The sequence below is a fragment of the Papaver somniferum genome, chromosome 2 (genome assembly GCF_003573695.1).
Source record: "Papaver somniferum cultivar HN1 chromosome 2, ASM357369v1, whole genome shotgun sequence".
Classification (NCBI taxonomy): Eukaryota; Viridiplantae; Streptophyta; class Magnoliopsida; order Ranunculales; family Papaveraceae; genus Papaver; species Papaver somniferum.
This window is the reverse complement of record NC_039359.1, coordinates 79,352,644-79,379,600: the sequence shown is the minus strand read 5'-3', so window position 1 is coordinate 79,379,600 and position 26,957 is coordinate 79,352,644. Positions and strand designations below refer to the sequence as shown.

Sequence of the window (26,957 nt, the reverse complement as noted above, 5' to 3'; positions counted from 1 at the left end):
TGAAATTGCACATAGATCATTTCAAGCATATTTCCATCTTTCTTACTTCGCTTCTGCATTGCTGAAAATATGCACTGATCTTGCTCATGCAAAGGGTGCATCATTCAAACTCATACATGTCTTGCCTTGCATCATCCTTGTGATTCAAGTGGCTTATACAAGCTACCCTAACTTACATATCAGTTTAGCTTCCTTTCTTGTCAGTGCTCAATTTTAAATTGGTGTAAGCCTACATAGAATGGCTTGATAAGAAGTATGCGCATCTAAAGAACGGACTGCAACTACCTCATTAAGTATGGCAACACTTATCTCTTTCATCGCATTACCAAGCCTTGGTGATACGTGTAACAAAATTTCGCATTCACCTCGCAATTAATATGATTTGAACGGAAAAGTGATGGATCACTAAATTTGCAACTTATTACGACTGCCTAGGTACCCTTCCCCATACCTAGAAGGAATCAAACACGAGCGCGCACTGTAGTCCATCATCGTTGGGAAAAGAAACTAAAGCCAACACGTGTTGCAAGTCCAAAACCAAGAAAATCCAAGTCCGTATTGGCCAAAGGTTCATTTGCAAATGATGCACAAGAGTGTGCATCATTGAGACACTTAGTTCCGAATCACGCGTTCTCTCGACCCATGAAAATTCACCTTTCCTTCGTTTGTCATCATTTTGATACAATCTTTGTTTAGCAAGAAGGCATAATGATATTTTCACATCATGTATGCTCTACATGATAAGATTTATAGATTAATGGTGCGTACGCCCTTGATGTACCTTTAACCAACTCCTCTTTCATATATATATATATATGTATATGTCTTATTGACATTTACAACTAGGGGAAAGGGTGCATTCCCCCTTAATATACATTTCCCATAGTGGTGCAACTTCGCTCTTGGCCAGCACACCACTTTCATGATGCACCATGTTGGTGCAATATGTTCTGGACAAACATGTCGTAAACGCACAACACAAGAATGAGAAGAAGCTTTATCTCATTTAATGACGCATCTTTGAACACGCGTCTTGCAAATAAAAACCAAATGTTATCAAACTTGGAGCTAATATTTTGAAGATATCTTTCTCTTGCAAAGGTATATCTACCAAAAATGAGTGCATTCTGAGACATATAACGCCACCATTTACAACTTTGAAAATGAATCGTTGAAAACCAACTAATTTTTTCCTATTGATATTAAGATTGATAGATGGTGAGGTTTCGTATTACGGAATATGCTTATTTTTGGTAAGAACGTAAAGCTTTGTACGAGGAACATATCCCAGAAGATTAGCTTCGAATCCGTTATTATTTGATTTTGATTCACAAAAATGATGTCAAATGTATGAGATAATATGAGAATAAAAGTGTGAGATAAAGAGTTAGATGAGATCTAGAGTGTCCACCGCTGAAATTATAAGATAAAGAATGTTCTTAAAAAAAATTCATGTTAGATAAAAATATGCAAGGTAATAGCCACCTAGGGTCCATAGCTCGGTGGTAGAGCAGTTGACTGCAGATCAAGAGGTCATTGGTTCCACCCTGGTTGGGCCCTTGTTATCGGTCGCCAGTTTTTTTTTTTATTTTCACAATTCTCATTTTTGAAGACTATCTATATTGAAGAAATCTCCTCGCTTACTCTTCAGCTCATGATAGGTACCATGCTCGACCAGCCTACCATCCGCAACAAAAGCAATGAAATCAAGTTTCTTAATTGTGTTGAGACGATGCGCCACTATAATGGTTGTCCTCCCTGAAAAGATAAGGGTACCCAAATACCCCACAATATTTTATTCATCAACCTATAAGTCCGATACCAAGTGTGATCGTCTATGGACAAAGTCGAGACAATACGACAACTTGATATTCACTTGGTAATAGTTACGGTCCGAAACCAATTTACTATAGGATCAATATCAAGTGATTTGGAATTAACTTACAAGTGCAATTTACTTTAATTATAATAAAACAATTATAATGCGAAAAAGTAAAGTAAATGGCACAACAAGATTTTGTTAACAAGGAAATCACAAATGCAGAAAAACCCCAGACCTAGTCCAGTTTTGAAGACTCTCAGAATTAAGCCTCTATACAAAATCTAAACCAACTTCGTATAGTTGAGACCAAGCAGACTACCTTTATCTACATAGTTCCCTCAATATCCCTGCGCCTTCGACTTCTAGAGTCACGCACGTGAATAACTAGTCCTTGGGATCATATTCCAAACAGCGAAGGAAGAATATGTTTGGTAACCACTCTAATCAATCTTTCTACAAGATTATGATGAGTTATTGATAAAGGATCTTATGTTTAACCTAATAAACTACTTTATCTAGTTATATCAATCCAAACAATAACTACCGAAATAGTCAAGTCTAGATTCGCACTCAGTCAATGAAGATCTCAAAGAGAAATATATAGAATGCCGATCTCACACAACTAATCAACCAAATCTATCAAAGATAAAGTGATTCTATTTAGATACCAACCGATCAAGGTTTGTGCACTAAATCCACAAGATACGAAAACTAATAAGAATTCTTCTTCGTGTTCAGATCTTCTATTTCCTTCAAATACCTGAACAACACCACTTGAATCTCTTGTGATCAATCACACACAGAACAGAGTCTCTTAACAACGGATTATCACAAGATGTCTTTAGATTTAACAAAAGTTCTAAACATCACGTCGATACTTTGATCTAGTCTGAGTGAATCTTACATCAGAAGAGAAGATTTTCAAGAATAAACAAACTAGGTGCAATCAAAGTTTCGACAACAGTTAGTCAATCAAATTAAATCAGATACTAATAAAAGTGCATATCTAGTTTCCCATCAACAGTACTCGTAGAGCTTCTTGATCCTACAGAAGTCTTTAAACGAGCGATTCGTAAGAGATTTCACCTAATTAGGTTACTTTCGTCTCCGATTAGACGACTCCACCAGAAACAACAAGAAGTGAAGTTTGCCTGTCTCTTATAGTTGCTAGAAATGCAAACTTAGGTATTTATAGACCAAGGATGTTTCAACACTAAGGAATTTCCAAAACCTAAAATATTCTCAAGATATGCAATGAATGCACAAATTCGGTTTTCCTAATTCCAATAAATGCTTGTCCAATATTTTCGAAATCTCTCATAGAAAATCTCCAATTAGTAAATGCACATTACTAATTTTTATTATCTAGAGATATGCATTAATTGTTGGTCATCCTTCCACACCATATGGGGTATGGATAACTGTCACAACACGTGCAAAAAATTATTAAATTGGATTTTGACATCAGTAATAGATATGGGCACTGTGAAGATTATACAATGTCGATTATGTCAGGAGTGAAAGCCGCTTATGATGTTGATAAAAGCACAAGCGGAACTGTGCAAGATATGTTGATGTTCCATCTTCACGAATTTTTGTTGGATTTGATTATTTTGTTTCACTTATAAAGAAGCTAAATGAAAAACGGTAAAGGATTCGCCGTCCAAACTTGACACTAATGTAAAATTTTAAAAAAATAAGTCTCACTCCTTAAAACTAGTATAAGGATATTAAAAAAAAAGGTTTTCTTTTGGATGATAACGATTTGTGTTCTAAACTGTTTCCTTTTTATTTATTTTTCTAAAACTATTTTCCAATATTGAAGAACCCACGTTTGGGAATACTCTCACAATTTAATGCACAATTTAATGCACGTTTGGGAATACTCTCATTAAACTGTGTATTATATGAACAGTGCATTAAATTGTGGAAAAATAGCATGAAAAAATCCATTTAAATTGGATACGTACAAAGCGCCACCTCCGGGTAGACCAAATTATTTGAATGGATAAATTGAAGTCATTGCAATACCATTTGCATCTCCTCTCTGGCGTTGAGGTTGTTTGTTTGTTTGTTTTTAGGTAAGAGGAAACAAAATTTATTCAATATAAATGCCAACTTTTGTTAAAATACTGCTAGACAACTCGAAAAAGTTAAAGATAATTACAACAAGAAAAAGTACATATGAGAGAAAAGTAAAAGGACTTACCACGAAAATGTGTTGAATAATGAATAATCTAGTGAGAATTGCATTCTGATTGACATGAGATTTAAAAGTTGCAACGACTAGCAGGGGAGGAAATTTAAAATAAGCGAACCAAAAGTTGTGTTGGAGTCTGTTTATACTTACCGAAAATACATTCTTCAATATAGAGGAGCAATTTAACACTAAGGAAAGGTTCAATCCAGAAAGCTTGGCTATAAAGGGATAGCTTGTTAGCAATGGTATCGTCAAAACCTTCAAAAGATAAACGAGTAAAAAATATTAAGGTGCCAAAACCTTTTTTTATCAGGCATATAAATTACGTCAACTATCATGATAATTTGGCTCTGGATATATAATAATTTCTGACCGTACCGAGGTAATACAAGTAATCTCAATGTGACCAAAAATCCTCTCAACTATGTTGGATATAGAATTTGTTGATAGATAATTAGAGCACATCCTGTGATTGAAAGTACAATACCAACATTCTTAGTTGAAAAGCTCAATCTACCGAACTTTTTAGGACTAACAGCCCACAATGAGAAAATCTGCAGAGATGACCAAATACAATTTTCTAATTGGCTGTGAAATCATGTTAGTGTACAATGATTGTGCAACACAATCCAGTATACACTAAAATGTTTGTATCATAGTGTTGATGGTGGCTTTTAGCTTAGGGTTAAAATCGTAAAAACCGTACATCTGACATGACGTCACTACGACCACTAGCGCATTTATTGAATCATTCAACATGGCTACGTAAGAATTACCAGGGTACCTTTTTTTTACATGTGTCATGTTCCACGTCAGAACCCTTAGTATTGACCGAAATCATCTTCATATATACCAAACCGTAATTATCATACTACCGTGCCAATGACAAACCATGCCAGCCACGTCTCCGCGCCAAGGCATGCCAACCATGCCAGCCGCGCCACCGTGCCAATGGAAAACCATGTCAGCCACGTCTCCGCGCCAAGGCATGCCAACCATGCCAGCCGCGTCACCGTGCCAACGGCAAACCATGCCAGCCACGTCTCCGCGCCAAGGCATGCGAACCATGCTAGCCGCGCCACCGTGCAAATGGAAAACCATGCCATCCACGTCTCCGCGCCAAGGCATACAAACTATGCCAGCCGCGCCACCGTGCCAATGGCAAACCATGCCAGCCACGTCTCCGCGCCAAGGCATGCCAACCATGCCAGCTGCGCCACCGTGCCAATGGAAAACCATGCCGGCCACGTCTCCGCGCCAAGGCATGCCAACCATGCCAGCCGCGTCACCATGCCAATGGAAAACCATGCCATCCACGTCTCCGCGCCAAGGCATGCCAACCATGCCATCCGCGCCACTGTGCCAATGGAAAACCATACCAGCCACGCCTTTATGCCAAAGCCATGCCGGCCCTACTACATGCCGCTGGCTGCCAAAACAAAGGGTTGCAACGATCAATGACCACCCTTCCATCTGAGATGCAGATCTTACCCGTCCAATATCGCCAGCTAACGCGTGGTAACCTTTGGCCCAACGCCAAGCCCTAATTTTGCCAAAACCCTAATTTTTGGCCGCGCCTAACTATGCCAAAATCCTAGCTTGGTCACTCCTAAAACGTGCCAAAGCCATGCCTTCATGCCGCTGGCTGACAAAACGAAGGGTTTCAATGATCAACGACCACCATTGCATCTGAGATGCAGATCTTAGCCGTCCAAGGTTGCCAGCTAACGCGTGGTAACCTTTGGCCCAACGCCAAGCCCTAACTTTGGCCGCGCCCAAACTAATGCCGAAACCCTAGTTTTTGGCCGCGCCTAACTATGCCAAAATCCTAGCTTGGCCACGCCTCCATGCCAAAGCCATGCCGGCCCAGATACATGCGGGTGGCTGCCAAAACGAAGGGTTGCAACGATCAACGACCACCCTTCCATCTGAGATGCATATCTCAGCCGTCCAAGGTCGCCAACTAACGCGTGGTAACCTTTGGCCCAACGCCAAGCCCTAATTTTGGTCGCGCCCAAACTAATGCCAAACCCTAGTTTTTGGTCGTGCCTAAACTATGCCAAAATCCTATCTTGGCCACGTCAAAGCCATGCCGACCACACCTTCATGCCTCTGGCTGCCAAAACTAAGGGTTGCAACAATAAACGGTCACCCTTCCATCTGAGATGCATATCTCAACCGTCCAAGTTCGCCACGCCAAGGCATACCAACCATGCGACATGTGCCAATGGCATGCTGTGCCAGCTACATATCCACGCCAAGGCATGCCAATGGTATGCCGTGCAACCTCTCCGTGCCAAGGCATGCCAACCATGCCACATGTGGCAATGGCATGCCGTGCCAGCCACATCTTCACGTGAAAGCACGCCAACCATGCCACATGTTCCAATGGTATGTTGTGCCAGCCACATCTCCACGCGAAGGCGTGCCAACCATGCAAGCCTTTCCTTCACGTCGTTGGCTGCCAAAATGAAGGGTTGAAACAATCAACGACCACCCTTCCATCTAAGACGCAGATCTTAGCCGCCCAAGGTCACCAGCTAACGCATGGTAACCTTTGGCCCAACGCCAAACCCTAGTTCTTGGACGCGCCTAAACTATGCCAAAATCATAGGTTGGCCACGCCTAACCATGTTAAAGCCATGCCGGCCATGCTTTCATGCCGCTGGATACCAAACGAAGGGTTGCAATAATCAACGGACACCCTTCCTCTCCAGATGCAAAATCTCGACCTTCGAGGGTCACCACCAAGTTGGTAAGTCTCCCAAGATCAACTTGCCAAACAGCAGCAACATGCTACATGTTTTCCATGAAAACACTCGAGACATCAACATATGACACAGACTGGGGATGCTCATTAGGGTATTGGTTTGGCGGTTTACAGCGTGCGGCGTGCACCACGCCTGTTACAAGACAGTGTAATAAGAATGAGGCGGTTAGTAAATACAGGGAGTAATGGTGAACCGCTTTACTTCATTATAGAACATCAATTTCAGGCATTACCGGTTACCACCTCCTCCCATTTACTCATCTGTTTCTATTTCTTACGAGACCAGAGTACGTTTCACTTGGACTTGTATAAATAGGTCTTACCTATTTCCACTGAACAAGAAGTTTTGGTCAGGAGCATACAACACTCATAAATCACTTGTCAGCTTTCGCATCTGTTAGCTTTCACTTTCTGATACATGTCAAACAACTAATCTTCCAGAATCAACTATTCTGGTCTCAACACTGTCTTCGTTCCCCTCCCCAAAACCAACCCTTCTCCTTCACTTTGTGACCGAAGCAAGTGTGGAACGACCATTTATTGGTTTAGGCCGGATTTGTATAGATTAATCTCTCGAATCTAAAGTACTCCCTTGCAGTACATTGTTTATGGTTTAGACTCGTTTCTCACCCACAACACACGAAATTACCGAAACCAGCAGAAACTGTTTTCACCCTCAAACAATTGGCGACCACAATGGGAGATTAATCTCTCTGTTACAATATCAATTTCCAATTCCCGATTTCATTCTTCTACCTAGTTTCTAAGATGGTAAAAGCAAACGATCCGTTGGGGATCAATGGCTCAGTAACCAAACGACTTAGTTACCAGGCGGCCCAGTTACCAGTCATAACACGACAAGGGGTGACTGGGGACTTCCAAGATGGTAGAAGCAAACGATCCGCACAGGGATCGACGACTCGATTATCAGAAGACCCAGGGACGACTGGGGACTTTCCACGATCACGACGGTGCTTTCCACAAAACTCAGACTTGCACCCGGAAGATCCATTTTTCGTTAGGAGATCCGAAAAACCGAGTAAATCTTGCTAGACAAAATACATGGTCTACTACTTCAAATCTTCACAGAGATGATAAAAACCGATAGCCATATTGTTCCCATGTTTCATTTCATGCTTTCTACTGTGGTACAACATTCACAATTCCATGGCTTTCCTGAGATACTTATGCTACTTATAGTCATAACCAAAACAACATTATTCTAAAACAATTCATTCCAAAAGAATAATCCAAAACCCTCATAGATAACAATTATCTATCAAATCAAATCAAACCATAAACCAAGCGCTTTGTTTGCCTTTCAAAAAAAAAAAAACAGTCCCCTACCCGTACGTGCCTAGTTTGCATAATAATGATTACCCGTCACTATTCTTGAGGTAGCGACGTTACTACGATGATATTCGAAGAGGAATTGTTAATGATAAAGTATTTCTACAAGTTTATGAAAGGCATACCCATGGCTAGGGTTTACACCAGTTTAGAAGAAAAAAAATTCTACAGATTTATGGAAGGCATACTTATGGCTAGGGTTTGCACCAACACAAGAAAACAAGAAAACAAATTGAAAGAGAAACGTTGGAGTACATAGCTTGAATATGCTTGCCCATTTTATTTCTACCATGCTACCGCTAACACCAGGACGTGATAACAAAGATACAAGATAAAAAGGAGAGCCAACCCCTTTCATAGGCATAAAACTTTTGGAATTTGAATAAGGAAAGGATTTCCTGTTTGATCTATGTATGGAATGAGGCAATTGGGCCCGCAAGAACAAGTCCGCGCCACGCCAAGCCAGCACCGTGCCAAGCCAGCGCCGCGCCATGACCAACCAACAGTCCGCGCCATACCAAATCCAAGCCAGCGCCCATTCCAAGCCGATCCAGCGCTAACAACTTGCATCTTTCCAGCGCTAACATCTTGCATCCTTCCATCTCTAACAACTTGCATCTTTACAACAACTTGCATCTTTCCAGTGCCAGCTGCTTGCATCCTTCCAGCGCTAACAACTTGCATCTTTACAGCAGCTTGCATCTTTCCAGCACCAGTAGCTTGCATCCTTTCCAGCTCTAACATCTTGCATCCTTCAAGCGCTAACAACTTGCATCTTTATAGCAGCTTGCATCTTTCCATCACTAACATCTTGTATCTTCCCAGCGCCAGCAGCTTGCATCCTTTTAGTGTTGCTCTTAAACGCCCAATAGAAGGGAATCAGCAATCTAATTGCATCACACGTAAAGATCAGGAACGACTTCTCCAAAATCGAAGCAAAGAAAATCAGCAACCCCCCTGAGTTCACAAAGACTCTTTTCCTGTCAGGAAATGCATGATTTCTGGGGACTTCACCCGCAAAATCGTGCAGTCTATGATGAAATATTTATATGAGATTCCATATTTACCCAAGGAACAACGTCAAGACATATTTGCAGCCCTCAACCGCGCTTCATCAGGAAATCAGCTGTCTCCAGCAAGGAAGTCGTTCCTAAACCCCAACCTCTCTTGGAAAGCACGATTGATAGATGGAATTGGGGACTTCTAACCACTGTTCGCTTGAAGGGTGTCCAGTTTGACAGCACACTGATTGACGCAGCCTCTCCGCTTCAACGTCCTCCAGCAGCGGCTCCGCTTCAACGTTCGCTTCAGTAGCTGATGTTATCTCAAATATGTTGTAGTAAAGAGTTCGTTGAGGCTTGTGAAGGCAATGCATTTTAGACTTAATAAAAATTTAAAAACAAAGAAAACTTATTACAAAATTGACTCCAAGATATTAGAAAACAACCAAGTCACTGATTTCACTATTACACATGAATAAATTATGGTAAACAATCCAAAACTCTAATTATATTTTAAGACTCTTATTTATTAATTCACAAATAATCTGGAAAATTCTCGAAAATTAATTATATCCCTAAGCATAGATTATCTAAACAAAGCATAACCTATCTAATTGAATCACAACTAATGAAGAAATTTTTTGCAAACAATTAAAAACTCTGCAAAAGTAGTGATTGAGTGAATTATAAATTATAAATTATAGGAAATAAATGATTACCAATTATTCATGCGTAAATAGCTTCCTCACTGCCTTGGTTGTGGGAGAATTAGCTCATCATCATGTTGGAAAACCTCTCAAAATATTTCATTGATGCTCACAAGTGTTTTACAAATGATGAAAAGGAAAATAATTGAGTAAATCGGGTGTTTGCAACACTTATAATTGTTGCAGAACACTGTTACAGAAACGATAGAAATAAACTGCTGCTGACGGTAATTCTAAGACCCTCACGTGTTAGTCGTTATCACTGTTGAAGAACGACTGCCCTGGTGTGTCCGTTCTTCGTGTTCTTCAATGGCAGCAACAGCAGCAGAAACTTTCCTGTAACTTGATTTTCTCGCTCTGTTAATGCTCTATACTTCTCCCAAACTCTCCATCCCCCTTCTGCTCGACCCCAGTAGCCTATTTATACACCTTTGGACTAAGAATCTTCGCTCATTACTCCAGAAAATCTTCCCATATCTCGACAGTAAAGAAAAAATAATAAAGGAAATTTTCTTTCCTTTCTCGCCTCTTCACACGCCTGCTGATGTCGATATACTCTCAGGGCATTGTTTTCACGTTCCACTAGAAGTAAAACTCTATCAATCCACACGCCAACTACACAGAACTCGTGATGGAGCAACCAAAACCCGAGCAACCCTGTTTTCTTCACTGCCGATTATCCAACCAAATACGGATGATTTTGAAGCCCATACCACGCCTGTATATCTCAGTCAAGTGTTCCCGTGAAGTTTTAGCCATGGAATCACACTATAACATCTTAAAATTTCGATCGAAAATTCTCAGGGAGCTGCCACATTTTTCCCGCCAATTTTTAAGTTTCAAACGAAGAAGATGGTGTCCCCCTAACCAGTTGTGGGGTGCGAATTACAGCTGCCTTTTTGGGGCGCCCCTTAGTAATTGAGGTGCCCCTTAACCAAATCTGGGCTCCGTATAGCAAGTGTCCTCCGGCGGTGTTCCGAGTGATTTTTCGAGCCGATTTTTCCAACAATATTTATTTTCCAAAAATACCTAAAAATACACAAAACACCATAATATGGACGAAAACGAGTACCAACAATACGAAACATTGAGGACAATTTAGGCACATAAATGCGCCTTTCAGTAGCCGCTCCTCTTTAACGTTCGCTCCAGCAGCCGCTCCGCTTCAGCGTTCTCTCCATAACCTGCTCCAGGATCTGAAGATGCAGCTTTAGCATTTTTGCTCTATAAGTTTCAACGTCCTCTCCAAGATTCGAAGCCGCTTCAACGCCTCCTCCATGCCAAAGCTCGTGGTCATGGACAGTTTTTCTCGCTTACGCATCCAACCAACCTACTTTGTTGATACCAGCGAGAGCTTCACCAAAGCACGATCATTACAAAGATGGAAACATGTAAACCACAGTTGGGGACTGAGGATCTACACGGAACCCCTTCACTGTCAAAGCTCAGAAGACACGGTCAACCAAAAGGTCATAGTCACGACAAGGTCATTTACTCTTCAATGGTACATCGTAAGAATATCATCACCTCTCTTTCTAGAAGACTCCTGCAACACTTTACAAGGTCACGGTGGATCCCAAGACTGCTCAGAAGAAACAACTTCAGAAACTAAAGAAAATTGCGACTGGGGACTGCTCATCGCAGTCTATCCCGATGACCATCAAAGATTAATGAGATAACCCCAGAGACGCGGCTGAAACATCTTCTTTAATAAGCAGAGGGAGCCAGTTGTGGGTGCGAATAACAACTGCCTTTTTGGGGTGCCCCTTAGTAATTGAGGTGCCCCTTAACCAAATCTGGACTCCGTATAGCAAGTGTCCTCCGGGGGTGTTCCGAGTGATTTTTTGAGACGATTTTTCCAACAATATTTATTTTCCATAAATACCTAAAAATACACAAAACACCATAATAAGGACGAAAACGAGTACCAACAATACGAAACATTGAGGACAATTTAGGCACATAAATGCGCCTATCAAATACCCCCCAAACTTATTATTTGCTAGTCCTCGAGCACAACTAAAAAATAAAACCGAGTTGGTCTCGGGTGGGTTTAACATAGGTGTACCCACAAAAACCATGAATTCTAATTGGTCACAAGTATCCAAAGAGCTATGAGGATATACATATTCTCAACCTATCTCCAAGTAACTAGAATGTCAGAGAAATTAAAGGTGTCAGCTCTAAAGCTAACTGAAGAAAAGGGGAGACACATCCGCACGACTGCTAGATAAAGAGATATCCGCTACACAGCTAGATAAACATTATAAGATGCGTCCGCTGCTTTACAGCTGGATAAGATTAGGAGAGAGATAAAAATGAGAGGGACATCTGCTACACAGATGGACTAATTACGTGTGATGAGTTAAACCAGTGCTAGAAATATTTTGTGCCAGATTGAAAGCAGACTAACAAAGAAACCAAATGTATCTTTCTTCGACTCTCTCATAGTGCTCAGTAGAAACAACGTCTTCTTCGGTCTTCAACTGTTGATGATAAACTATCGAACCTCATAGAACCTTGACAATTAACTCTTCTCTTCGATTTCTTGCTTGACTTATAAATTTCTACTTCCCTTTGGCCTTGTTGAACAAAACGTAACGATGATTTTTTTCATTTTTCATTCTTTTTCATTTTTTTTCATTTTATTTTTGTTGGAAAAAAAATTACAAGACAAAATTCACATGGCCATGAGAGAAGGACTTTAAAACTTGGATCTTTGCAACTTGTGATGTCTTGGTATCATGGATTCTAACAACTTATATCATTTTCTCTTATAACTTCAACTTTGATCTTGAATTATTATCTATTGTTGCTTCTAAACCTAAAACGTCTTCAACTTTCTTCATAGATTTTGATGTCGCTCCCCTTGTTGATGATGATAAGTTTCTACTGAGAGAGAGTCGCAATCCAGTAACTAAGACTACATTGTGAGGTTGCTTTGTCTTTCTGGCATTTCCCTGACCTACTTGCCTTTCCATCATGTATGGTTAGGTCCATCACGGTTACCCTCTAAAAGGAACAAGTTCTCTCCTGAATTTCAAGGATCTCAATGTCTTTTTCTCTAATGTCTCAAAAGGTTGTTATCCCTAGCATTCCAATTTCTATCTTTTCGGTGAGAAACAGTATGTAAACTTAGCTAACCGGATACCATGTGATGCTAGAAGTTTCAAAAGTGCAACTAAAAAGTTCTTCCCCACCCCCAAACTTAAATCTAACATTTTCCTCAATGTTTCTAATGAAAGAGCAATACCAAAAAGTAAAGTAACATAAGGAATCAGTAAAGAGAGAAGTCGGAAAGATAGTACCTGGGTGAAGAGAGAAATCAAAAACTAATATACAACATACAATCGCCTCGATGGTCAATCAAGGGTAAACAGGGTCCTGCAGAGGGACCTCCTCAACATCACCTGTTGGAAAGGGCTCTAAAAAGGGTTTCAATCTCTGACCGTTAACCTTCGAAGAACTACTACCATCCGGTGTCTCGATGTCAACAGCTCCATGAGGAAAGACAGTGCGAACAATAAAAGGACCCGTCCACCGAGAACGTAACTTCCCAGGGAAAATATGCAAGCGGGTATCATACAGAAGAACTTTTTGAACTGGAGAAAATGACTTCCTTAACATATTTCTATCATGCACAAGTTTCATTTTGTTCTTATACTCCTTCGCACTATCGTAAGCATCTATACGAATCTCGTCCAACTCATTGAGCTGGAGTTTCCTATGGGCTCCTGCCTTGTCAAGAGAAAAGTTTAGCTGTTTAACAGCCCAATAAGCTCTATGTTCTAACTCGACAGGTAAATGACATGCCTTGCCATACACTAGCCGATAAGGCGACATTCCAATGGGGGTCTTAAACGCAGTACGGTAAGCCCATAAGGCATCAGTAAGCCTAGACGACCAGTCTTTCCGATTAGGATTAACTGTTTTCTCTAATATACGTTTTATCTCCCTATTGGAAACCTCAACCTGACCACTAGTCTTTGGATGATACGGGGTAGCTACCTTATGTGTAATACCATATTTCTTCATCAAAATCCTAAAAGTTCCATTACAAAAGTGCGACCCACCATCACTAATTATAGCTCGCGGTGTACCAAAACGTGTAATAATATTATTTTTTAAGAAATCAATCACAACCCTATGGTCATTGGTTTTACACGCAACCGCCTCAATCCACTTAGAGACATAGTCTACGGCGACAAGGATGTATAGGTTACCAAAAGAATCAGGAACGGACCAATAAAGTCAATACCCCACACATCAAAGACCTCAACAACTAAAATAGGGTTCAAGGGTATCATGTTCCTACGGGAAATGGTTCCTAATTTCTGGCAACGCTCACAAGTAACACAGTAACGATGGGAGTCTTTAAACAACGAAAGCCAATAGAATCCACACTGCAATATCTTAGCAGCAGTCTTCTTAGCACTAAAGTGACCCCCACAAGCATGATCATGACAAAAGGAAATAATACTGGACTGGTCACTCTCAGGTATACATCTCCTTATAATCTGGTCTGGACAATACTTAAATACATAAGGATCATCCCAAAAGAAGTGCTTAACCTCAGCTAAAAATCTAGAACGATCTTGTTTACCCCAATGTTGGGGCATTCGACCAGTAACAAGATAGTTCACGATATTCGCATACCAAGGTAATTGGGTAACAAAGAACAATTGTTCATCAGGAAAGCTATCCCTTATAGGAAGGGAATCATCTGGGGAACTAACAACTAGCCTAGACAAGTGATCTGCTACAACATTTTCGGCACCCTTTTTGTCTCTAATGTATGGAGAAAACTCTTGCAACAACAGGATCCACCTAATCAATCTAGGTTTAGTATCCTTCTTAGACAAAAGATATTTTAAAGCAGCATGATCAGTATATATGATGATCTTAGAACCTAAGAGATAGGGTCTAAACTTGTCTAAGGCAAACACAATGGCTAATAGTTCCTTCTCGGTAGTGGTATAGTTCAACTGGGCATCATTCAGATTTTTGCTAGCATAGTAAATCACATGAAGTAACTTATTTTCTCGCTGACCTAGCACAACACCAATAGCATAATCTGAAGCATCACACATGATCTCAAAAGGTAGGTTCCAGTTGGGTGCCTGGACTATGAGGGGCCCGCGCCAAGCAACGCTCACGCCATGCCAGGCCAACATATCAGCGCCCGCGCCAAATTTACGCTAGCGGCTCCCATTCCAAGACGATCCAGTGCTAACGACTCCTTTCCAAGCCGCACGATACATGCAGCTCCCATTCCAAGCCGACCAATGTTGACGGCTCGTTCCAAGCCAATCCAACAATCACATCTCCTTTCCAAGCCGCACGATACCTGCGGCTCCCTGTTTCAAGCCGATACTACGCTGGCGGCTCCATTCCAAGCCAATACAATGCCTGCGGCTTCATTCCAAGAAGCACAATGCCTACGGCTCCTATTCCAATCCGACCATCGCCAACAACTCTCTAATCCAGCACCTCCGCGTTCCTTAACCCAGCCAAGATGACGCGTGACCAAGCCAAGCCGACAGTCCATATCTCACCACTTCACGGTCTAACCAGCAACACCACGAGTAGAATTTATGCAAGGCCGCCAACACGAGTATCACGAACTCTCCTTACCTCTCGAAAAAGGTTATCCGGGTCTTCTTCACCATTTCTTTCATGACTTGCCATTTCGATTTCGTCCTTGCCTGTCACCATCTTATGCTTACCTCGCAATAATTCTCTTGTTCCGAGCTAAGCAGGGGACTTAATGTTGATGGTGGCTTTAAGATTAGGGTTAAAATCGTTAAATACCATACATCAGACATGACGTCACTACGACAACTAGCGCATTTATTGAATCATTCAACATGCCTACGTAAGAATTACTAGGGTACCTTTTTTTTACATGTGGCATGTTCCAGGAAGAACCCTTAGTATTGACCGACATCTTCTTCATATATACCAAACCCTAATTTTCATACTACCGTGCCAATGGCAAACCATGCCAGCCACGTCTTCGTGCCAAGGCATGCCAACCATGCCAGCCGCGCCACCGTGCCAATGGCGAACCATGCAATCCACGTCTCCGCGCCAAGGCATTCTAACCATGCCATCCACGTCTCCGCGCCAAGGCATACCAACCATGCCAGCCGCACCACCATGCCAATAACAAACCATGCCAGCCACGTCTTCGCGCCAAGGCATACCAACCATGCCAGTCGTGCCACCGTGTCAATGACAAACCATGCCAGCCACGTCTCCGCACCAAGGCATGCCAACCATGACATCCGCGCCATCGTGCCAATGGAAAACCATGCCACCCACGCCTCCGCGCCAAGGCATGCCAACCATGCCAGCTGCACCACCATGCCAATGACAAACCATGCCAGCCATGTCTCCGCACCAAGGCATGCCAGCCGCACCACCGTGCCAATGGCAAACAATGCCAGCCACGTCTCCGCGCCAAGGCATGCCAGCCGCGCCACTGTGCCAATGAAAAACCAAGCCAGCCACGCCTTTATTCCAAAGCCATGCCGTCCCTACTACATGCCGCTGGCTTCCAAAACGAAGGGTTGCAACGATCAATGCCTACCCTTCCATCTAAGATGCAGATCTTAGCCGTCCAAGGTTGCCAGCTAACGCGTGGTAACCTTTGGCCCAACACCAAGACCTAATTTTGGTCGCGCCCAAACTATGCCAAAACCCTAATTTTTGGCCGCGCCTAACTATGCCAAAATCCTAGCTTGGTCACACCTAAACCGTGCCAAAGCCATGCCTTCATGCCGCTGGCTGCCAAAAAGAAGGGTTGCAACAATCAACGGCCACCCTTCCATCTGAGATGTAGATCTTAGCCGTCCAAGGTCTCCACATAACGCGTGGTAACCTTTGGCCCAACGCCAAGCCCTAACTTTGGCCGCGCCCAAACTAATGCCGAAACCCTAGTTTTTGGCCGCGCCTATCTATGCCAAAATCCTAGCTTGGCCACGCCTCCATGCCAAAGCCATGCCAACCCCGCTACATGCCGTTGGCTGCCAAAACGAAGGGTTTCAACGATCAAGTTCCACCCTTCCATATGAGATGCAGATCTCGGCCGTCCAAGGTTGCCAGCTAACGCGTGGTAACCTTTGGCCCAACGCCAAGCCCTAATTTTGGTCGCGTCCAAACTAATGCCAAACCCTAGTTTTTGGCCGCGCCTAAACTATGACAAAATCCTAGCTTGTCCACGTCAAAGCCATGCCGACCACGCCTTCGTGCCGCTGGCTACCAAAACAAAGGGTTGCGACAATCACTGACCGCCCTTCCATCTGTGATGCAGATCTCAACCGTCCAAGTTCGTTATGCCAAGGCATTCCAACCATGCCATATGTGCCAATGACATGTCTTAGCTACATCTCCACGCCAAGGCATGCTAACCATGCCACATGTGCCAATGGAATGCCGTGCAACCTCTCCGCTCCAAGGCATGCCAACCATGTCACATGTTCCAATGACATGCCGTGCCAGCCACATCTCCACGCCAAGGCATGCCAACCATGCCAACTGCACCACTGTGCCAAAACCATGCCAACCTTTCCTTCACGTCGTTGGCTGCCAAAATGAAGAGTTGCAACAATCAACGACCACCCTTCCATCTAAGATGCAGATATTAGCCATCCAAGGTCACCAGCTAACGCATGGCAACCTTTGGCCCAACGCCAAACCCTAGTTCTTGGTCGCGCCTAAACTATGCCAAAATACTAGCTTGGCCACGCCTAACCATGTTAAAGCCATGTCGGCCATGCTTTCATGCCGTTGGCTACCAAACGAAGGTTTGCAATAATCAACGGCCACCCTTCTTCTCCAGATGCAAAATCTCGACCGTCGAGGGTCACCACCGAGTCGGAAAATCTCCCAAGCTCAACTTGCCAAACAGCAGCAACATGCTACATGTTTTCCACGAAAACACTCGAGACATCAACATATGTCACAAACTGGGGGATGCTCATTAGGGTATTGGTTTGGAGGTTTACATTGTGCGGCGTACACTACGCCCGTTACAAGACAGTGTAATAAGAATGAGGCGGTTAGTAAATACATGGAGTAATGGTGAAACACTTTTCTTCATTATGGAACATCAATTCCAGGCGTTACTGGTTACCACCTCCTCCCATTTACTCATAAGTTTCTATTTTTTACGAGACCAGAGTACGTTTCACTTGGACTTGTATAAATAGGTGTTACCTATTTCCACCGAACAACAAGTTTTGGTCAGGAGCATACAACACTCCGAAATCACTTGTCAGCTTTCCCATCTGTTAGCTTTCACTTTCTGATACAAGTCAAACAACTACTCTTCCAGAATCAACTATTCTGGTCTCAACACTCTCTTCGCTTCCATCCCCAAAACCAACCCTTCTCCTTCACTTTGTGACCGAAGCAAGTCTGGAACGACCATTTCTTGGCTTAGGCCGGATTTGTACATATTGATATCTCGAATCTAAAGTACTCCATTGCAGTACATTGTTTAGGGTTTAGACTCGTTTCTCACCCACAACACACGAAATTACCGAAACCAGCATAAACTGTTTTCACCCTCAAACACATAGATAAGAAAAAGCCCTCTGAAGATGAGAGTGAAAACAAAAGAATTCGCGAAATTCCTTACCTCTGAGTAGGTCATGCCATGAAGTGAGAAAATTGAATATACGATGATGGATGACATTAAGGGACAATTCTTAAAAGGACTTTTCTTAGAGTATGTTCCGGTTGTAGCCGTCTCTCGTAAATTGAATATACGATGATCGCTCAGTCGAACTCACAATTTTTTTTTATCTCAAGTTTGTTTCCAGTGATATATGTACAAAATTATATCTTGATATCTAGTCTAAAGTCAAGTCTCGGACTACGATTACAGTATGGCAGTTGAGTATCAGACATCACTGAATAACCCTCGAAGATTGAATATTGAATAAAAAATGAAGGAATTTGCGAGAACTTCATCAACAAAGAGGTATGTGAAGACTGACCTATCATATTTACTCATGACATATACCATTTTATCATATGAGACTATGTCGTCTGACTTTAGTAGATTAAATATTTCAAATAAGAAATTACTAGTGCAAGCTTGTGTTGGGTAAACTCTCGAAATATGATTAAAGCAATGGATGTTAGTATATCCTTGGAAATCTTAGTTAGAACAATTTGTTATTCATAAACTATTTTTGATTCATTTTCCAAGCGACAACGCATACTGTTTATGGCTATTGAGAATGTTTCAAATTTGAAAATGAGAGAATTTAACTGCTTAGTGCAAAGTGGTTGATATGAATTCAGCAAACTGTAAAGGTTTGCATACCCTTTGCATTTGAGTTTGGAATAAGGAGAGGTTTGTACACCCGATTTATATACCCTTAAGATTTGGATTTCGCGAACTGTATAGGTTTACAAACTCGGTTTTCATACCATTTACATCTAAGTTTAGGAATGGGGGAAGGTTTGAAAACCCGGTTTTTACACCCCCACGGCCTGACTTCGCGAACTACTAGTGGTTTTCAAATCCGGTTTGGGAACCTACCAGTTCCAGTTTAGCATAAGCACATGGACTATTCTACATAATTATGTTCGTTTTTTCTACGACTCTCGTAGACACTTCTAAGACAACTCTATTCATAAAATAACTTTGGGATTGTATATTATTGTTTAGTGTTTAATATTATTGAACACTACTAGTGCTTGTAAGTTCAATGACTGACTTAGTCATTATGGACTATCATTGTACATGGTTCCAGAACTGTACCACAGTGCTAAAAAGACGAGGGTACCCAAATACACCACAATCTTTTTATTTTAACCTATAAGTCATCTACCGAAAGTGATCGTCTATGGACAGAGTCGAGACAATACAACAATTCGGTTCACACTTCGTGTGATTGTCTATAGATACGAGATCGAGATAATACAACAACAAGATCACATGTGTGATTGAATATGGATACAATATCAAGGAGATACCACAACAAAGTGTGTACTTGGTAATAGGTTCCAAAAACCGAAACTCTATAGGATCAATATCAAGTATTACAGACTTAATACAAAGTGTAATTTACTCTAATTATAATAAACAATTGTAATGCAGAAAAGTAAAGTAAATGGCACAAAAAGATATTGTTAACGAGGAAAGCGCAAATACAGAAAAACCCCGGGACCTAGTCCAGTTTTGAATACTCTCAGAATTAAGCCGTTATACAAAATCAAGTACCAACTTCGTATAGCTGAGACCAAGCAGACTACTCCTAGCTACTTAGTTTCCTCAGTATTCCTGCGCCTTTGACTTCTAGAGTCACTCACGTGAATAACAAGTACTTTGGATCGTTTGGTAACTACTCTAATCAATCTTGCTAAAGATAATATGAGTAGTTGATAAAGGCTTTTATGTTTAATCGAATAAAATACTTTGTATGGTTAGATCAATCTATCCAATACCTACCGAAATAGTCAAGTCTAGATTCACACTCAATCGATACATCTCAAAGAGAAAAATAGAGAATGTCGATCTCACGCAACTAATCAATCAGATCTATCAAAGATAAACTAATTCTAGTTGGATACCAGCCGATCAAGGTTTGTGCACTAAATCCGCAAGATACGAAAACTAATAAGAATACCTGCACAAAACACTTGAATCCTCTTGTGATCAATAACACACAGAACAAAGTCTATTAACAATGGATTATCATAAGATGTCTTTAGATCTAAAAACAGTTCTAAAGATCCCGTCGATACTTTGAAAAATAAATGATAAGAGTTACTGCTCGTGTTCAAAGTATGTTAACATCTTTTCACCGCAAATCCTTATTTCTCATTTACATGGATTTGCTTCTTGGAATCGGTTCTACTATACTTCCAAACAAGTTTAGAACTGGTTTTACCAGTATTCCAAGACTATTATGTGATAGGTCATACCAAGTCACAATGGTTAGTTGTGATCGGTCCTACCAAGTCACATACATGGGTTCAGATCGGTTATACCAATCACTATGATCGGTTCTACCTAAACGTGGTATCTACCTGTGATCGGTCACACCAGTCACTAGGATCGGCCACACACACTTATGATCGGTCACACCAATTACCAGGATCAGTCACACCAATTACAAGGATCGATCATACCATCTCATGGTGATTACTTAGGATCGGTTATACAAATTACCAGGACCGGTAATACTAAATCATAAGTCTACGTATTGTGATTGGTTATACCAAGATACATAACTTGAGTTAATATCTGTTCTACCAACTCACACATATTGGTCATCCAAAGAATATACAATGAATTTCCGGACCAATAAACCTATTGATTTCCCTTTCAATTCACGAAACAAGTTCATGAATGTACTTCCTTTTAACAAATGTAAAACATTGTTTCCTAGGATGAAATCTTCACCATACACCCATTCACATAATCGTAAACTATATACAATATTATGTCGATGTCATATCTACGGAATTCAAAAGATAAGCGTTATACTTTGTAGTCTAATTTCTTAATACTATGACCATACTTTTATATATGATCATGTATCATCACTAGAGTATTACATACAATATGTTCAGTATATACAGCTTCGCAATTATGTTTTCAATATGCACGTCTTGGAAGATATGTTAGGAATGAAACAAGTTCAAGTCAATATTACTAACCTGAAGTGGAAGGATGATGTCGTCTTTGTAGTTCGTTACTTCTTCTCATTCTTCAGGTCTTTGGAGCAATACTTGTATGTCTCAACATTCCTAGAATTTCTAGTCTAACCTAAACGAAGTTGACTATAGTATTTAATCAAGCGACTCTAGATGAGTTTTGGTACTAAAATATGACAACCAAACTTGACATACCAATGCTTGGTGAGTTCAACCGAGCTATGCTCTAACACTCCCAACCATTATTCGACCTAATGCTTCTTGAACAACTTGTTATGCTTGTACATCAAGAACACTAGTATCTTCATCAAGTAATAAAAAAGTTAGGTTTCGAACGATCGATCGATCTTGATATGGTTATCCGCTGTTTTTCCCTCGTGATAGTTGCACTTCTCGGTCTCCGCATTCAGTTTCATAACCGTTCTTCAATATTATGAAAATACAAGGATAATTTTGTCATGAAAGCTCAATCTGTATTGTAATTATCAAGTAATATGTGAATTGCGTATGCACTATGCAAGTATAAAGTGAATATATCGCAACCAATCTCACATATTTGAGATTAGAGGTTCTCCAGTTATATATAGCTCATTTATCAACCTTGCTAAAACATTCTTCTGCAACCAAGAATTACTCTGAGCTCTCCCTTTCTTTCTACTTCCCTTCCTAAGACCATTCCCTGGCTTTAAAATCCCAACTTCACAAAAAGAAAAAAAAAAAAAAGTTCTTTCATCCCTTTGGCTGAAGCAATCTTCGAACGATTATAAGCTTGGTTTATACGAAGATTATTCGTTCTCAACCTTCCGCAATTAATTAGCCACTACGGATCCCCAACCCCAACTACTTAACCACCATTCAAAACAAATTCCTAATATGCAAGAAGCATTTAAAACAATTATTTGAAATGCTTCCAATATTCAAAACATAGTATAATTGCAAAAAAATTTATGCTAGATGCATGGATGGAGAAAATTTTGATCATGCAAGAGGTTCCTTGATTTTCATTTCCACATTTATCTCCTTTCATAATTAGTGCATGTGGATTTGTGTGTAAGGAGGGATTCGTACACCTCAGAAATCATAAGTGAGGACGTTTGTTTAAAATTAAAAAGATAGAGATGTAAAACTCTCTAACAGTATGATCATTATGGGTCCATATCTCAGTGGTAGAGCATTTGACTACAGATCAAGAGGTCACCGGTTCGAACCCGGTTGGGCCTTTTTTTTTTTTTTGATACGCATTCGATTTCATTTTTGAAGACTAGCTAAGTTGAAGAAAGCTTCCTCGCTTACTCTTCAGCTCTTGATAGGTACCCCGCTCGACCACCCTACCATCACCAACAAAAGCAATGGAATCAAGTTTCTTGATTGTGTTGAGCCGATGTGACACTATAATGGTTGGCCTCCCTACTGTCGGATGTCAATGAATTCGTTGATTATTCTTATTCCATAAACTCATATAAATAGTATTACAGGAAATCTGGGAGACTTCATTGCATATCGTATATTCTCCCAGATAAATAAGGTAACAGAATTATATTGTCTATTACACCCCATTAGTCGTAACGGGAGAGGAGCACACGTTAAGACTAGAACGAAAACGAACAAACAATACCCGTGGAAGGCCCTTGGTGAAGATGTATGCATATTGACTGTCAGAAGGAACGTGCAAAACATGAATCTCACCGATACGTACACGCTCTCGTACAAAATGAATATCAATCTCCACATGTTTAGTGCGTTGGTGCTGGACAGGATCCCCTGACATGTAAATTGCACTAGTGTTATCGCAGTAGACAACTTTGGCACGACGTAGAGGGATGTGAAGCTCGAGAAGTAAGTTGCATAACCAAGTAGTCTCAGAAACGGCATTGGCAACTCCTCGGTATTCGGCTTCCGCACTGGAACGAGATACAGTAGCTTGTCGTTTGGATGACCAAGAAATCAAGTTGTCTCCAAGAAAGATGCAGTAGCCAGATGTCGACCGACGAGAGTCCGGGCAACCCGCCCAGTCAGCATCAGAGTATGCACTCAAGCCCGTGATAGGGGAAGCGGAGATAAATAAGCCGTGATCAAGAGTGCCTTGAAGATACCTGAGAATGCGCTTAATAGCTTGCATGTGTATCTCCTTGGGATCATGCATAAATAAACAAACCTGCTGCACGGCATATGAAATATCAGGGCGGGTGAACGTCAGGTATTGAAGAGCCCCGACCAGACTTCTGTATAAAGTCGGATCCTCGAGTGGAGGGCCAAATGTAGTACTGAGCTTCGGTTGTGTGTCAACAGGAGTAGTGACTGGGTTGCAGTTCGCCATTGATGCACGAGCAATAATATCTTGTGCATATGAGGACTGTGATAGAAATAATCCTGAATCTGAGCGAGTCACATTAATACCCAGAAATTGATGTAACGCGCCAAGATCAGTCACCGCAAATTCACATTTCATCAACCCAATGAAACGCTCTAAAAGTGCATCATTAGAAGCGGTTAAGACAATATCATCCACATATAGTAATAAGTATGCAGTGTCCGAACCAGAGTGATAGACAAAAAGTGACGGATCACAAACACTTCCACGAAAACCGCAACCAGTAATAAATTGTGCAAACCGCTGAAACCATGCTCGAGGGGCCTGTTTAAGGCCATAAAGAGACCTACGGAGGCGACAAACATAATCAGGATGAGCGGAATCAACAAAACCTGGTGGTTGATGCATATATACTGTTTCAGCCAGGTCACCGTGAAGAAAGGCATTTTTGACGTCTAGTTGACGAATGCCCCAAGAACGAGATGTTGCGATACTGAGTACAGTGCGTATAGTCGCTGGTTTAACAACTGGACTAAACGTCTCAAAGCAATCAACTCCAACCTGTTGAGATTTGCCATTGGCCACTAGTCGATCCTTGTAACGTTGCAAAGTTCCGTCAGCGTGAAACTTGTGACGGAAAAGCCACATTGACCGAATGATATGAGCGTTACCAGGGCGAGGAACCAGCTCCCAAGTGTTGGTCATAATCATAGCATTATATTCGTTCTGCATGGCAGCATTCCAGTTGGGGTCCCTAAGTGCATAAAGATGAGAACGGGGAAGAGGGGAAATGGGAATTGTGGATTGGACATGAAGATTGAGTTTTTGGATGGGACGGAAGATGCCCCGGGAGACCCTGGTGGTTGGGCGAGATGCCGCTCGAAGCTGTGGGCAGGAAGGTGTGGCTGGATGAAGTGGGCTGGAAGAGACAGGCACAGAGATGGGATGAGTTTGGGAGGTTGTTGGAGTGTCGAGGGAGATGGGATGTGAATTGGAAATGGGATGAGAAGAGATGGGCTGAATAGAAATGGGCAGAGGAGAAGTGGTGATGAGTGCCAAATATTGTATATATTTATCCCTTTTTGTTGGCATTTTAACTCATCTTTTGTGCATTAATTCTACATTTTATCCCATATTCTGTATTTTCATTGTTTTCAAGAATAAATATTTTTATTAATTAATTTTGCATTTTTAGGTAATAAATAAAGTTCGGATGAGTCGCGGAGCGAAAAGAGCAGAAAAGTAGTGAAAAGCCGGGAGAAATTACGCAAGGAAGCCGCAAAGAATGGTGCGCACAACCTCATTTTCTACACACAAAAGCGCCTCCGTTCTCAGCCGTCAGATCAGTTCTCAGAAGCATCCGATGGTCGCTCCTTCATAGATCATCAAAATCTGAAGTCTCTGCCAAGCACCACAGCGCTGAAATTCCAAGCCTTCAGATTAGATAGTAGTTGAATCCAACGGTCGCTCCCTTGCTGTTCATCAAAGTTTGATATCTCCGCCTAACACTACAACACCTAACTCCATCTAGCATCGTTGATTTTGTTGTATTATATAATCCAGCGGTCGCTACAAGCCTCACTTCACATCACCGTCCGATCTACCTACCAGCTCCATATCCCACGGCCCATCTAACGAAACATCATCTCTTGATGGACCCGCCTCACACCCTAGCGACCTAACCCATCCACCTAACCAAACACCCCCCTTCTCTCCCAACCAGTCGAGCCTCTCCTCCATCATCTCCACAGCAGAGAACCACCGTACACCACCATCTTCTCCACCTCTGCCACCAACTCACTGCCACCACCACACCTCCACCATCATCACCCTATCACCCAACAACCAAAACCCATCTCCCCCTAGCCCTCTAGTTCCCTATTTTCTCATTTTTTCACGCTTCTCTGCCTGAAACCCTAGGCGTGAAAAATTGATAAATTAGGTAACCTAGAGTTGCAATTAGAGCATGGGAATGGAGCAGGAGAGTCAGAGGAAGAATGGGTCGACGCACATGGGAGGAATTGTGCCATAAAATTAGGTAATTTGCAAAACCTAATTTCACTGATTTTGGGGGAAAATTGGGGAAAACCCTAATGATGTAATTGGGTATAAATTGGGACTATGGGTGTGTGTGAGAGAGTATGCTTGGAGTAGCCAACATCCAGAACTTTCAAGTTCTGTTAAATGTTAAAATTGTTAATTTTTAGTTCACTTGCTCAATTACAGTTCACTTGTTATGCTTAATGTTTTTAGTTCAATTTGCTGCTTGTTTAATGTTCATGTTCTGTTAATTCCTGTTTAGTGTGATGTTTCTGTTAATGTTTTTAGTTTCATCTCCTGTTAACATGTGTCCTGTTTAGATGTTGTTCAATGTTAGTTCAGTTAGTTGTGATCATGTTTGTTGTTGCTCCTGTCACTGTCAGTTACATAATGGAATGCTAGGCTAGATACATTTGAAGCTTTGTGCTAATTGTGTAATGGAAGAAATCAGTGCTTAAAGCAAGCTGATTTTCTTGCCATTCCCTGTGTATGCTTAGGATGCAGTGTTGATTGTGCATTGGGAGAAACTAGTGCTTATAGCAAGCTAGTTCTCTTCCATTCTTTTAGTATACCTCCTGTTTGCCTGTATTCTGCTTAGCCTTGCTTCATTTCAGTTTCTTCACCACATCCCTGCCCTTGGCCTTAGGCCTTGGTTCATTCTTGTTTTGTTTTGCTTTTGTTCACTGTTTTGCTGCTATTTGCTTTGTTGTCACTTGCCTTGCAGTTGTCTGCAGCTGCTGCTGCAACTCTGTTGCTGCTGCTGTTGTGCACTGCCTTTTTTCTGCTACACTGCTGCCTCTGCTGTTGTTGCTTTTCTCTTGCTTTCCACTGCTTGTGCAGCTGCAGTGCTGCTGCTTTTCTTCCCTTGCAGCTGCTGCTGCTGCCTTCCTGCAGTTCCTGCTGCATCACTATCTGCCCTGAAGCTGCTGCTGCTGCTGATGCTGATGCCAAGCTGCTGCTGCCCTGCCACTTCTTCTGCTGCCAAGCCAAGTCCAGTTCCTCCCCAAAGGCCTAGTTCAATAGCTAAGCCCAATACATTTCATCCCAAAGGCCCATCAAACTAAACCCAATTCAGTT

At 41.6% G+C, this 26,957-nt stretch overlaps 1 non-coding gene across 1 annotated transcript; it reads left to right on the top strand.

Moving 5' to 3' along the window:
- The first annotated feature begins 22,678 nt into the window (after nucleotides 1–22,678).
- Nucleotides 22,679–22,750, top strand: TRNAC-ACA. Its single transcript has one exon. It is a non-coding gene; the product is annotated as a tRNA-Cys (tRNA).
- The last annotated feature ends 4,207 nt before the right edge of the window (nucleotides 22,751–26,957 follow it).